The 13,180-nt window shown below is 43.1% G+C and overlaps 1 long non-coding RNA gene across 1 annotated transcript in view; it reads left to right on the top strand.

Annotated features, from left to right (window-relative positions):
- Positions 1 to 3,089, top strand: part of LOC141095363 (uncharacterized) — a 28,166-nt gene extending 25,077 nt beyond the window's left edge. Inside the window, exon 3 of the long non-coding RNA XR_012233362.1 lies at positions 2,354 to 3,089. This is a non-coding gene — a long non-coding RNA (uncharacterized lncRNA). The remainder of the gene's footprint in view (positions 1 to 2,353) is intronic.
- The last annotated feature ends 10,091 nt before the right edge of the window (positions 3,090 to 13,180 follow it).

Here is a 13,180-nt window from a genome sequence, read left to right as displayed (position 1 = left end):
AGTTTTTTCTAATATCTAATCTGTGTCTCCTCCCATTCAGTTTCATCCCATTGCTTCTAGTCTTTCCTTGTGCAAATGAGAATAAAGTTGAGCCTTCTACAATGTGACAGCCCTTTAGATATTTGTAGACAGCAATTAAGTCTCCTCTCAGTCTTCTCTTTTGCAAACTAAACATTCCCAAATCCTGCAACCTTTCCTCATAAGACAGGGTTTGCAGACCGGTCACCATTCTGGTCGCTCTTTTCTGAACTTGCTCCAGTTTGTTGATGTCTTTTTTAAAATGTGGGGCCCAAAACTGGACACAATATTCCAGATGAGGTCTGACCAAAGAGGAGTAGAGGGAAATAATGACTTCACGTGATCTAGACTGTATGCTTCTGTTAATACATCCTAGAACTGCATTTGCCTTTTTTGCTGCTGCATCACACTGTTGACTCATATTCAGTCTGTGATCTATTAGTATACCCAAGTCAATAGCCGCACTGCGCTACAGGATTCAATGCGCGGGGGCCGACGGGGTGTGCTGTGCTCTGTCCAGTAGTCAGACAGAGCAGCAGAGCATGTATCAATGCGCGGTATCTGGTGGGAAGCAGAGCAAGAGTCCTCCTCTGCTCCTTGCCTGCAGGCAGTAACATCAAAGTACCGGATCGCGGCTCTGGATCTCCCCGGTTCGGGGAACTGGCTGCTTTTTTAACAACTGGTTCCACCAAAACGGGGAGAACCGGCTGAATCCCACTCCTGGACGCAAGCACGTCACATGTCATGGGCCACCGGGAAATTAACCCGGATATGCCCCCTAATTACACAGTGCATATCCATGGCGACGGTTGCTGCACACATGCTGTTCCTCTACAAGAGACTCCACTGTCACCAAGTAACACACCAGGGGTTCCACTATCCACCACCGCATGATATGGGCACTGCTAACTAATTATCCCTCCTTGTTTTTAAAATTATGCCCAGTGCATATCCGCAAGTGATGGTCATCGCATGACTTCGGAGCACTGCTACTTTATAAAAGTGTAATAAGAGAGAGAGAAAGCTACTGACCAAAAAACTGGGATCACCACAATAAATCACAAAAATTAGTATAAATTTTATTGCACTTCAGACAGACCAAAACAAAGTATAAAAACATTAAAATGTCACTCTATGACAATTACAATTGACCCATGGGGGTTAATAATATAACCCTGTAAGGCTCCCCAGTCACATGGATACAGTATAGGTGAAAACAGACAACTGATCAAAACCTTAATAAAACGACAAGATCATATTAAGTCCAAAGCACAGTATATGCTGTAGCGACACGCGTCGGGCATCTCTACAGGCTCCCCCCACCATTGGTATGGTACAATAACTCTATACTTAGCGCTGATCTGTTGCGCTACTCTGGAGGATACTTATTTGGTTCTGAACCATGGTTATCAGCGTTCAGATACACTTTTTTGCTTTTTTCCTCCACACTTTGTCTTGCCTTTAATTTATAGGGAGACTGGGTGATCAGTGTATCTTTCTACTTAGCAGCATATGTATTATGGGGGCTTATTGTTTCCATCTGGGCTCTATTTAAGTGTACATATACTGTGCTTTGGACTTAATATGATCTTGTCATTTTATTAAGGTTTTGATCAGTTGTCTGTTTTCACCTATACTGCATCCATGTGACTGGGGAGCCTTACAGGGTTATATTATTAACCCCATGGGTCTATTGTAATTGTCATAGAGTGACATTTTAATGTTTTTATATTTTGTTTTGGTCTGTCTGAAGTGCAATAAAATTTATACAGGAAAGATGTATATCTTTGTACCGTGTTAGCCAGTAGATAGAAAAATATTCAGGATTGAGAGTCCTCAGTACTACTGAGGACTCTCAATCCTGAATATTTTTATAAAATTTATACTAATTTTTGTGATTTATTGTGGTGATCCCAGTTTTTTGGTCAGCAGCTTTCTCTCTCTCTTATTACATTATTGAATTATACTGACTACTGGTGCATCCCCGTATTTATTGTTGGTAGTGCCCTCTTCATCCTTATTATTGCTACTTTATAAAAGCGGACATACATCATCCAGGTGATCTTATGAGTAACTTCACAACTTCTCTATAATATGTAATGTGTCTAATACGCTACCATTTGCCATTATGGCACTTAGTGCATTCATATGGACTTATATGACAATTAATACAAAACTATTGTGATTAGATCGAGGCTCTCTAAGCATCGGCATTAAGATGCTATAATTTGGTTAAAAGGTCCAGGATACATTTGGTCTTTAATTATCTTTTTATCCAATGGTCAGCATTACAAGTGCTTCTGCAACTAATATATATATTATTTCCATCTCCTAGGCACCTATATACTAGCTACCCTGAAGTCACAAAATTGACGGCGGATATATCCATCCATATTGAAACACGTTATACAGGTGCCGATGGACACCTTCACTAACTCTCTCTACCAAGGAGCACTCATATCCTTTACAATGAGCACAACTGTTCACAGATAAGCTTTTTTCAGCTTCACTCTTTCCTTACTGCTTTGGCATTATATATGAAATAAGGTCGTGTCTCATAGAATTAATTTTTGTTCTTAGGTTTAGCACTTCGTATACATTTGATGCTCTCACCTACAGTAATAGTACTGTAGGTCTAGTACGATATGAACCAATAGCTACACGCTGTATTCGGTACTTGATGTATGAATTTTATCTACAAGTTATCTTTTTGTATACCTGTGCATTATCTGACACTTCTTTTTATTTTTCTTATTTCCTCCATATGTATTTGAATTCTGATGAAGGTCCGATTGTGGACCGAAAATGTTCAATAACGGGCTGTTGTCTGGATGCAAATAAATGTAATTTTCAATATTTTCACTACCTGAGTGCCAAGTTTTCTTCTATATATTATCACACTGACGATAGAAACTTACACTCTACAGAGGAGCCCACTGATCATAAGAACTTACAGTCTACAGAGAAGAGAGATGACCCCACTGATCATAAGAGCTTACACTCTACAGAGGAGAGAAAAATGACCCCATTGACCATGAGAGCTTACACTCTACAGAGGAGAGAGATGACCCCACTGATCATAAGAGCTTACACTCTACAGAGGAGAGAAAAATGACCCCATTGACCATGAGAGCTTACACTCTACAGAGGAGAGAGATGACCCCACTGATCATAAGAGTTTACACCTTACAGAGGAGAGAAAAATGACCCCACTGACCATGAGAGCTTACACTCTACAGAGGAGAGAGATGACCCCACTGTCCAGAAGAGCTTACACTCTACAGAGGAGAGAGATGACCCCACTGATCATAAGAGCTTACACTCTACAGGAAAGAGAAGACCCCACTGTTCATAAGAACTTACACTCTACAGAGGAGAGAGATGAACCCACTGATAATAAGAGCTTACACTCTACAGAGGAGAGAGAAATGTCCACACTGACCATAAGAGATTACACTCTAAAGAGGAGAGAGATAACCACACTAACCATAAGAGCTTACATTTTACAGAGGAGAGAGATGACCCCACTAATCATAAGAGCTAACACTCTACAGGAAAGAGAAGACCCCACTGATCATAAGAGCTTACACTCTACAGAGGAGAGAGATGACCCCACTGACCATAAGAACTCACACTCTACAGAGGAGAGAGAAATGACCCCACTGATCATAAGAGCTTACACTCTCCAGGTGAGAGATGACAAAATATACAAAAATAATTTCCAAAAAAATCACTATGTATGTGGTTTTAGGAAGTTTCACCCCCAGAAGACAAAATATACAAAAATAATTTCCAAAAAAATCACTATGTATGTAGATGTGGACAAACGCCGACTTGATGTAACTACACTGTACTCTAAGGGCTAATAGAACCCAGATCTGGGTGGGATATTCAGTTTTGGTCTTGCCTTTGTCAATTTTTAAATTAAACTAAACTATGTTCTCAAATTCAGAGCAAAGTTTAGTTTCATTTGAACATCAAATTTCAAATTGTAGTGACGTCTTGTCACTTGTTTAAAGGTCTTTATGTTTCATAGGTTAAATTTCCTACATCAGAAATGTATGCAGCACATAATGTTTTTCAATTGTTTATTAGCTGTCCTTTCTTTTAGTCTGAGTCAAGTTCCCATGCTAGATCTTATAAAGAATTAGCCTCCTCATACAAAGCTGGACATTATTGTGAATTAATAAGTCGGAACCTGAAACGGCTTATGGTTCCGTCACCCTTGCCAAGTGTTAATTATCAAGACATCAATCCTTCCTTTTTTCTCAAAGCAGCAATGTTTGAGAGTTGTCTATAGCTGAAGGACGTTAATCCAATCAGTGGTTCTTGGCCAGTGGGGTGCTGTTCCTTTTAAATGTCAGAACTGCTGTACCTAGGATGTAAGAGAGAAAAAAAGCCTTAACTTAACAAAAGAACGCCAACTAAAATAAACAGGAAAATGTGTAGACTGCCAAGCGCAGGAAATCTGTCTTTTTTTTAATGGCAATGGTGTTATCTGTGCTCGCTTTCACATGTGAGATTACATACAACTCTTGTGTGTATTTCCCTTTGAACCCTCTGTTTGTTGTTGAAGAGGAGATGATGTGATCATTGAAGGGTTAGCAGGATTATGTACATTGTGTCTGAGAATGGCTTTATTATGTTCTTCTAGGTTCCAGACAGTCCTTTGTTGGTTTTTTTGTGGGGATGGCCCTAAGAAACCCACGTCTCCTTTACTGTGGAAAACTGAATATTATTATTATTTATAAGATGCAAATGTCATTTTTTAAACAATATTACGTGAGTTTAAATATAACAGAGTTCTACATGCTGTAATGGACTAAAGGGAATCTGTCACCAGGATTTTGACACCAAATCTGATGTAGGAAAAGAGACTCTGATTCCTGCAATGTGTCACTTACTGGGCTGCTTGATGTAGTTTTTATAAAATCACAGTTTTATCAGTAGGATATTATCACTCCAGGACTAGTAAACCTCCTGCCATGTAGTCCTCCATATTCATGAGCTCTATATAACCCCACCCATCCGACTGATTGGTAGCTTTCTGTTTGCACTCTACATGGGCAGAAAGCTGTCAATCAGTGGTGACCGCGGGGTTACACAGAGCTCAGGATTCAGAGAACTGCTAGATCTACAGCAAATAAAGTAGTGACTTTATCAAAACTACAGCAAGCAGATTAGTATGTTGCACAAATGTTAGAATTTGAGTCTCTGCTCCTAATTATGTTGTTCCCACAAAAACTTGGTTCCATTTAAAGCTTTAACCAGGGTCTAGCTCCTCATTAAAATAATTATTCCATAAGTGTCTAATTGGTGGAGGGTTTCATTTTTGGACCCTACATATTGGAAAAACAAAAGTAGCCTAACCCTTTTGGCAAGCCAAGGGAACTTATGGCTGCTGATACAGAAAGAGACAAAGAGAAGAGTTGAAATCGCCATTGACATATAAAGAAGTTTCAGGTCACATTCACACACTCATTATTTGGTTGGTATTTTACATAAGTTTTTGTAAGCCAAAATCGGAGGAAAAGTATTCTAGAAACACGTGCACCACTTTTTTAACCCCTTTCCGATATCAGGCACAAATTTACGCCAATGTCGGACTCCCTCCCTTTGATGTGGGCTCCGGCGGTGAGCCCACATCTTACCTGGCACATGTCAGCTGTTTTGAACAGCTGACATGTGCCCGAAACAGCCGCGGGTAAAATTGCGATCCTCCGGTGGCTATTAACCCATTAAATGCCGCTGTCAATCTCTGACAGCAGCATTTAGCATGCATTTCTGTCAATCGCGCTGGAAATCCACCCATTGTTGACCCCTGTCAGGTGATTGCTGGTCACCGATGTGTTGGCATGACAACCAGATGCCTCCTGCAAACCTCTATTGTTGTCACTGCCAGATTGCACTGGCGCTCATAGCAAGTCAGAAATTCTGCTACATACATGCAATCTGGTCATCGCCTGTATGTATGTAGCAGAGCCAATCGGACAAGTGCAGCTTGTAGTCCCCATGGAGACTATTGCACCATACAAAAAGTTTAAAAAAAAGTTTAAAAAATATTTAAAAAATAAAAAAAATACAAAAGTTCAAATCACCCGCTTTTCGCCCCATTAAAAATAAAACAATAAAAAAACAAACATACATATATTTGGTGTCGCCACGTTTTATCAATATAAAAAATTAACCCGATCGCTAAATGGCGTAACGAGAAAAAAAATCCAAAATGCCACAATTAAGTTTTTTTGGTTGCCGCAACATTGCATTAAAATAAAATGCAATAGCGGGCGATCAAAAGATCGTATCTGACCAAAATGGTATAATTAAAAATATCTGTTTTGTATGCAAAAATTAAGCCTTCACCCAGCCCGAGATCACAAAAATGGAGATGCTAAGGGTATTGGAAAATAGCACAATTTTTTTAACAAACTTTGGAATTTTATCACCACTTAAATAAAAAAGAACCTAGACATGTTTGTTGTCTATAAACTCATAATGACCTGGATAATGTCAGGTTAGTTTTAACATTTAGTGAACATGGTAAAAAAAAGCAAAAAATAAATGTGGGATTCCTTTTTTTTTTCCAATTTTACCGCACTTGGAATTCCTCCCCCCCTTTTAGAGTGCACAACAGGGTAAAACCAATGATGTCATTCGAAAGTACAACTTGTCCTGCAAAAAACAAGCCCTCACATGTCCATTTTGACCAAAAAATAAAAAAGTTATGGCTCTAGGAAAAAGGGAAGCAAAAAATGAAATGCAAAACAAAAAACACCTCTGGTCATTAAGGGTTAACCCACTTCTGGTTTTGGCTTACAAATACTGATTTAAAATACTGACCAAATACTGAATGAGTGAATGTGGCCTTAGAAACACCAACAACCCTTAATTGAGCTAAAGCTTCATTAATGCTTCAGTATAAGATCTGAAAAAAATTGAATGGATAAATAAAAGAATAGTGGGTTGTAGTTTACTATGGAGCTTTTAATATTATCCTTATACTACTTTGTGTGTGGTTAACTCTTTATTTATGTGCTTTGTATATTTGTACCTGTTTATGAATTGACATCATTCATGTCCATCAGTTATCTACATCTAGTACTACTGACAAACTGAAAATGTGCAGCAGCCTTTTAGTGCTAATACTTTGACTGAGCCAATTTTTTCGCTTTCAGAGGAATATAGGTAAATACCTTTTGTTACGTACAGTTGTGTTCAAAAGTTTACATACCCCAGCAGAATTTTTGCTTTCTTGGTCTTTTTTCAGAGAATATGAATGATAACACCAAAACTTTTTCTCCACTCATGGTTAGTGGTTGGGTGAAGTCATTTATTGTCAAACTACTATGTTTTCTATTTTTAAATAATAATGACAACCCAAAACATCCAAATGACCATGATCAAAAGTTTACATACCCTCCTGATTTAGGCCTGATAACATGCACAGAAGTTGATACAAATAGGTTTGAATGGCTACAAAAGGTAACATCCTCACCTGTGACCTGTTTGCTTGTAATCAGTGTGTGTGCATAAAAGCTGAGTGAGTTTCTGGGTTCCAAACAGATTCTTGAATCTTTCATCCAGCCACTCACATTTCTGGATTGTGAGTCATGGGGAAAGCAAAAGAATTGTCAACACATCTACAGTAAAAGGCAGCGTTCAAACTGTGATTAACAAATGGAAACTCATGGGTTCTGTAAAAACAAAACCATGGTCAGGTAGACCAACAAAAATTTTGTCCACAAGTGCCAAGAAAATTGTTTGGGATGTAAAGAAAAACCCACAAATAACATCAGCTGAAATACTGGACTATCTAAAAACAAGTGGTGTGGCTGTTTCAAGATGTACAATAAGGAGAAACTTGAAGAAATATGGGCTGCAACGTCGAGTTGCCATAAGCTAGCCATTACTGCGCAAATCCCTGTAATAACTGCTGGCATCACTGCATGGCCTCCCATCCCCCACACACCAACTTACTCACTGCTCCAGGATCTTGCTGTGTGTTCTGTCTGCTGCCGGCTCCATGCTGTGTGCATCTTGTTTCCTGCCTGCTCTCTGCATGATTCCTGGCTGTGTGCATAGGGGGCGGCGCTGGTACTCTCTGATTCTTATGGAATCAGGGTGCACCTGTCTAATATGTTTCTGGCCAATCACCAAGAGGCCTCTAGTATTTAGGGCAGCTCCACCCGGTCGTGGCTGCCTGAGCAATGTCTTAACTCAGTTAGTATCCTGTTGCTGAGTGTCACTGTCTTGCCTGCCAGTGTCTCAGCCGTGTCCACCTGCCAGTGTCTCTGCTGTGCCCACCTGCCAGTGCCTCAGCTGTGCCCGCCTGCCAGAATACCAGCCATGCCTGCCATGCTCACCTGCCTGTCTGCTGGTCGTGCCTGTCACCTGCACCAGTCCTAGCATTCTGTTCCCCAGTGGGATTAGCAGCCACAGCCAGACGCCACCCTTCCAGGATAGTTTGGTTTGTGGCAGTGGGTCCACAACCCCCTCGCTCGCGCCAACCTGCCAAGATGCGAGCCTGACAGCTTCCTCAGGCTATGGTCCCCACTGAGTCCTATGTCCTTACACTCTCAGAGCATGATGAACTTTTTTCTTGCTCATATGAGGAACCTGAAGAATTTGTTCCACCAAGGGTGGTTCAGATAATTGATTCCCCACACCCAATCATTGTTTCTATCTTCATTCAACTCCTGGCTTATGAGAAGCTCGATCCTGCAGATCTGCCAACATTCTACGGGGATCCTAAGCAGTGCCAAGGGTTCCTGGAGCAGTGCCTGCGGTACGTCGAGTGGAATGCAACCTTTTTCCCCTCTAGTTGGGTCAAGGTGGGATATATGTCCTACCTAGCAGGAGATGCTTTGATGTGGATCTGTCTCCTCTGGGAAGCAGAGGATCCTATCCTCACTGACCTAGAAGGCCTTCCTGGTGGCCTTCCATAAAGTCTTTGATGTGCCTTGCCAAGCTGCTACTGCAAAGTCTTCCCATTCTAGATCCGAGAGGCACGTCAGATGGGCAAAACCAGTGAGGGAAACGTCACGTCAGACCACGACCATCTGAAACCCTCCTGTTCCTCAACCTATTAAAGCACTTACCCAAGTAGAACTCAAGAAGGCTGATAAGAGTGGGCTGGCAAAGAAGCAGAATGAAACCAGTCTTAAGAAGGGCATATTGTATTGCTGCGGCTGTGAGGAACACCCGGACGGTCTCTTCCAAAGGATCTAAAGCTCCAGAACCTTGGGCCAGTAGGAGAGGCTGCCCTTGGTGAGAGTACCTCCCCTCAACTGTTCAGGTGCCTTGTGGGAGCTTCGGCCCTGCAGATGTATTAAAGCTGCAAGCCAGGCGGAGTCTGTGTGTGGTTCCTGTTCCACAGCTCCAGAATCCAGTGAGGGTGTATGGTGATGGCCGAGCCCTACTTATGAACAGTCCAGTGTTGAAGGGATAACTACAGCTCCAAATCGGAGCATTATATACAGAGAAGTTTGTTTTCCACTTGCTGACCAGTTTGCCCATCGGTCGTTCTGAGCCGGGTACTCTACTGCCTGTTCCAGTCCGGGGACCCAGCGTGGTGCTGTGTTTGGAACTACCAAGTCACCAGAGGTGTCTAGTTCCAATACTGCAAGGTCAGTCTACAGTGTTGTCACCTTCTCCACCTAATCTGCTGGCTATTGAGTCATGGTGTGCTGACGTCACTGAAGAAAGGGAAGCAGTGGCTTCCTCTCCACACACCTCCTGTGAAAATACCAGTGACCAGTTCCCAGGAACATCCCTGTCACTTGAAAGTTTTCCTCTGGACCATAGGCAGAAGATGGATCCTGAGAGGATTCCTTCAGATTCCATGTGGCAGGTAGATGATGAAGTTGGAACAGAAGCCTTTGAATCTCTGCCAACCAGGAGGAAGAGGTCCTGGCCCTTTTATATTCAGTGTTGGAAGCTGACCTCGCTAGGCACAAAGAGACTTGGTACTCTGGGATCTCTGATGTCACACCTACCTCATTCTACTTGAGAGATGTCATGATGGCTCTGATTGTGTGTGCCACTATTCTTCTAGAGATCACTCTGGTGGGCATGAAGAAGAGGGGGCGTAAAGGGGGGTACTGTAACAACCCTGCTGGCATCACTGCATGGCCTCCCATCCCCCACACACCAACTTACTCACTGCTCTAGGCCTTGCTCTGTGTTCTGTTCATGCTTCCTGCCTGCTCTCTGCATGCTTCCTGGCTGTGTGCAAATGTCATGATTAAGGGTGCGAAGTCACCAGAAACGCCTTGAACGCAAGTTTTGTTTTTCTATGCTGGCCTTATAACCTCACCTTGGAATGGACTAAGTGAATAAAAGGATTTATATTTTCAGTATATCCTGGTCCCTGTGCTTTGGTTTCGTGCCTTGTCTCGCACCTGTCTGCTCTGCCCTCCAGCAGGCAGTATATCCGGCTCTCTGAGTCTTTGTTCCAGTACCTTGTCTTGCACCGTTACCTTGTATGAACCCTGTCAACCTCTGTTTGTCAGTCTCCTTGTCTGTTTCTCCTTTCCCTGCTGTGTCTGCCCTTGTGTCCTCTCTGTCTGCCTGTGCTCTGCACTCTTGCGGCTTTGCCTGCTCCTCACTCTTGCGGCTCTGCTTGTGCTCCGCACTCTTGCGGCTCTGCTTGTGCTCCACACTCTTGTGGCTCTGCCTGTGCTCTGCACTCTTGCAGTTCTGCTTGTTCCGTACTCTTGCGGCACTGTCTGTGCTCCGCATTCTTGCGGCTCTGCCTGCTCAGTACTCTTGCAGCTATACCTGTGCTCAGCCCTCTTGTGGTTCTGCCTGCTCTGTAGTCTTGCAGCTCTGCTTGTGCTCCGCACTCTTGCGGCTCTGCCGGTGCTCCGCACTCCTGCGGTTCTGCTTCTGCTGCTGCAGAACCTCTTGCTGCTAACTGAAGCTCCTCACCGCAGCCTTGCAGTTCTTCTCCAGTGTTAACAGGTCCAAACCTGTTTCTTCATACCCATCTATATTTCCATCCTTCCCGTACTAGTACCAGCACCTCCTGTGTGAACAGTCCTTTACCTGTTCTATACACCACTCATTCCTGTCCGTGTCCCTGTGCCTGCCCAGTCAGCCGTGCCCGCCTGCCATTGTCTCAGCCATGCCCTCCTGCCAGTGTCTTAGCCGTGCCCGCCTGCCAGTGTCTCAGCCGTGCCTGCCTGCCAGAGTAGCAGCTGTGCCTGCCATGCTCACCTGCCTGTCTGCTAGCTGTGCCTGTCGCCTGCACCTGTCCTAGCGTTCAGTTCCCCAGTGGGATCAGCAGCCACAGCCAGACACCACCCTTCTAGGGTAGTCTGGATTGTGGCACAGTGGGTCCACAACCTCCTCACTCGTGGCGACCTGCCAAGGCGCGAGCGCGACAATGCCACAAAGTGTCTCGCCTACAATACCCAAAACAGCATAGAGACAAGCCTGAAAACTTCTGGAACAAGATAATTTGGAGTGATGAAACCAAAATTGAACTTTTTCACCACAACCATAAATGTTATATTTGAAGAGAGGTCAACAAAGCCTATAATGAAAGGATCACTGATCCTACTGTAAAGCACGGTGGTGGATTGCTGATGTTTTGGGGATGTGTGAGCTACAAAGGCACAGGAAACTTGGTCAAAATTTAAGAAAAGCTGAATGCTGGATGGAAATTTGCAATCATCTGCCCTGAAGCTGAGCATGGGATGTACTTGGACATTCCAACATTACAACGATCCAAAACATAAGGCCAATTCGACCTATGATTGGCTACAGCAGAACAAAGTGAAGGTTCTGGAGTGTCCATCTCAGTCTCCTGACCTCAATTCATGCTAGACAGCCCTGGAATTTACAGGAACTGGAGGCTTTTTGCCAAGAAGAGTAATACCAGAAGAGAAATGAGAGCGGGTGATAGTGATGGTAGTGTTCACCTGGGGTGGTTGTGTATAGCCACAACTCCTGTAAGAGCCTTAGAATGTGTGGCTGCAGCCCCATGGCTGGAGGAAAATTCTTCCAGACAGCAATTCACTTTAGCGGAGAGATCACAGTACCTGGACTGCTCTTGTGGAAATCTTCGATGGTATAAAATTAAATTTTTTTTTACTCCAACGTGATTTTGTCAAGGTAAAAGATGCCAGTCTGGTACCGAAACGTGTAGGTATACTAAAAATCTTCATTTTATACAATCAAGAATTCTTCATTTTTGTATTCACAATCCAGGTACCTGATCTCTCTACTAAAGTGAAAGACTTTGCATGTAATTCTCATTTACATGGATGGATAGTACAGTAATCCATACCTATCAGCACTTCTGTTCACAGAATGGGAACAATTAACCCCTTAATGTCCAATGACAGATATATCAGACACCGGCGCCTCCCTGTTGTGAACACTCTTAACCTGACTTCTGAGTTTGTGCTCCCTCTGGTGGTTGCTGCGGGTAGTGGAGCTGGTCGGGTTGACAGTAGTCCATCACCTGAAGACGATGAGTGGAAGTCAGGTGTTAAACACTGGGAAGATTTAAGTGAGCAAGCTTATCTCAGTTGCTGCTGGTGATTTGTTTTTTCTTCCTGTGTATCTTGAAGTCCGCTTGTCCCCTGCTTGGTCCTGCATAGGTTCAGATAAGTTATTTGTTTACTGGAATCTTTTTGTATTTGATCCAGTTTTGCCTTTCTCTGCCTTCTGCTTTGCTGTGTTGTTTCAGCATTGTTCCCTGCTGTTCAGTATTGCTAGTCCCCTGTTATATCAGTGTCTTTTGTTTTGCTTCCAGTTCACACCAGAATGCTGATCTAGTGGGGGAGAGGTCGTGTGGCCTCAGTATTTTTTGCATATCAGACGTGTTGGATTTTTTAGGGTTTTTTGCGTGATTGCAGACAGTTTCCATTCCTGTCCTGTTCTATCTAGACAGTCTGGGCCCCATCATTTGCTTGCTCTATTTTCTGCCTGTGTTTGTGCCACATCTTGTCTCACCGGCAATATATGTTTGGGGGCTACCTCTTTCTTGCTTTAGGCTTAGTTGATTCTTTGGCTGTGCCGAGGTGTCTAGGGCATCGTAGGTACGTCCCATGGATAATTCTAGTTGTGTTTTTAGGTTTAGGGGTCTGCAATCCACTAAATTACCAACTTTTCTGGTTTTCAGGTTTCCTTAGCTTATTTCCCGGCTACCCTC

The sequence above is a fragment of the Dendrobates tinctorius genome, unplaced genomic scaffold (assembly GCF_039654945.1).
Source record: "Dendrobates tinctorius isolate UK_male_01 unplaced genomic scaffold, ASM3965494v1 ptg000069l, whole genome shotgun sequence".
Classification (NCBI taxonomy): domain Eukaryota; kingdom Metazoa; phylum Chordata; class Amphibia; order Anura; family Dendrobatidae; genus Dendrobates; species Dendrobates tinctorius.
Note: the sequence above shows the minus strand (reverse complement) of the source record. Positions and strands in the feature narration are given on the sequence as shown.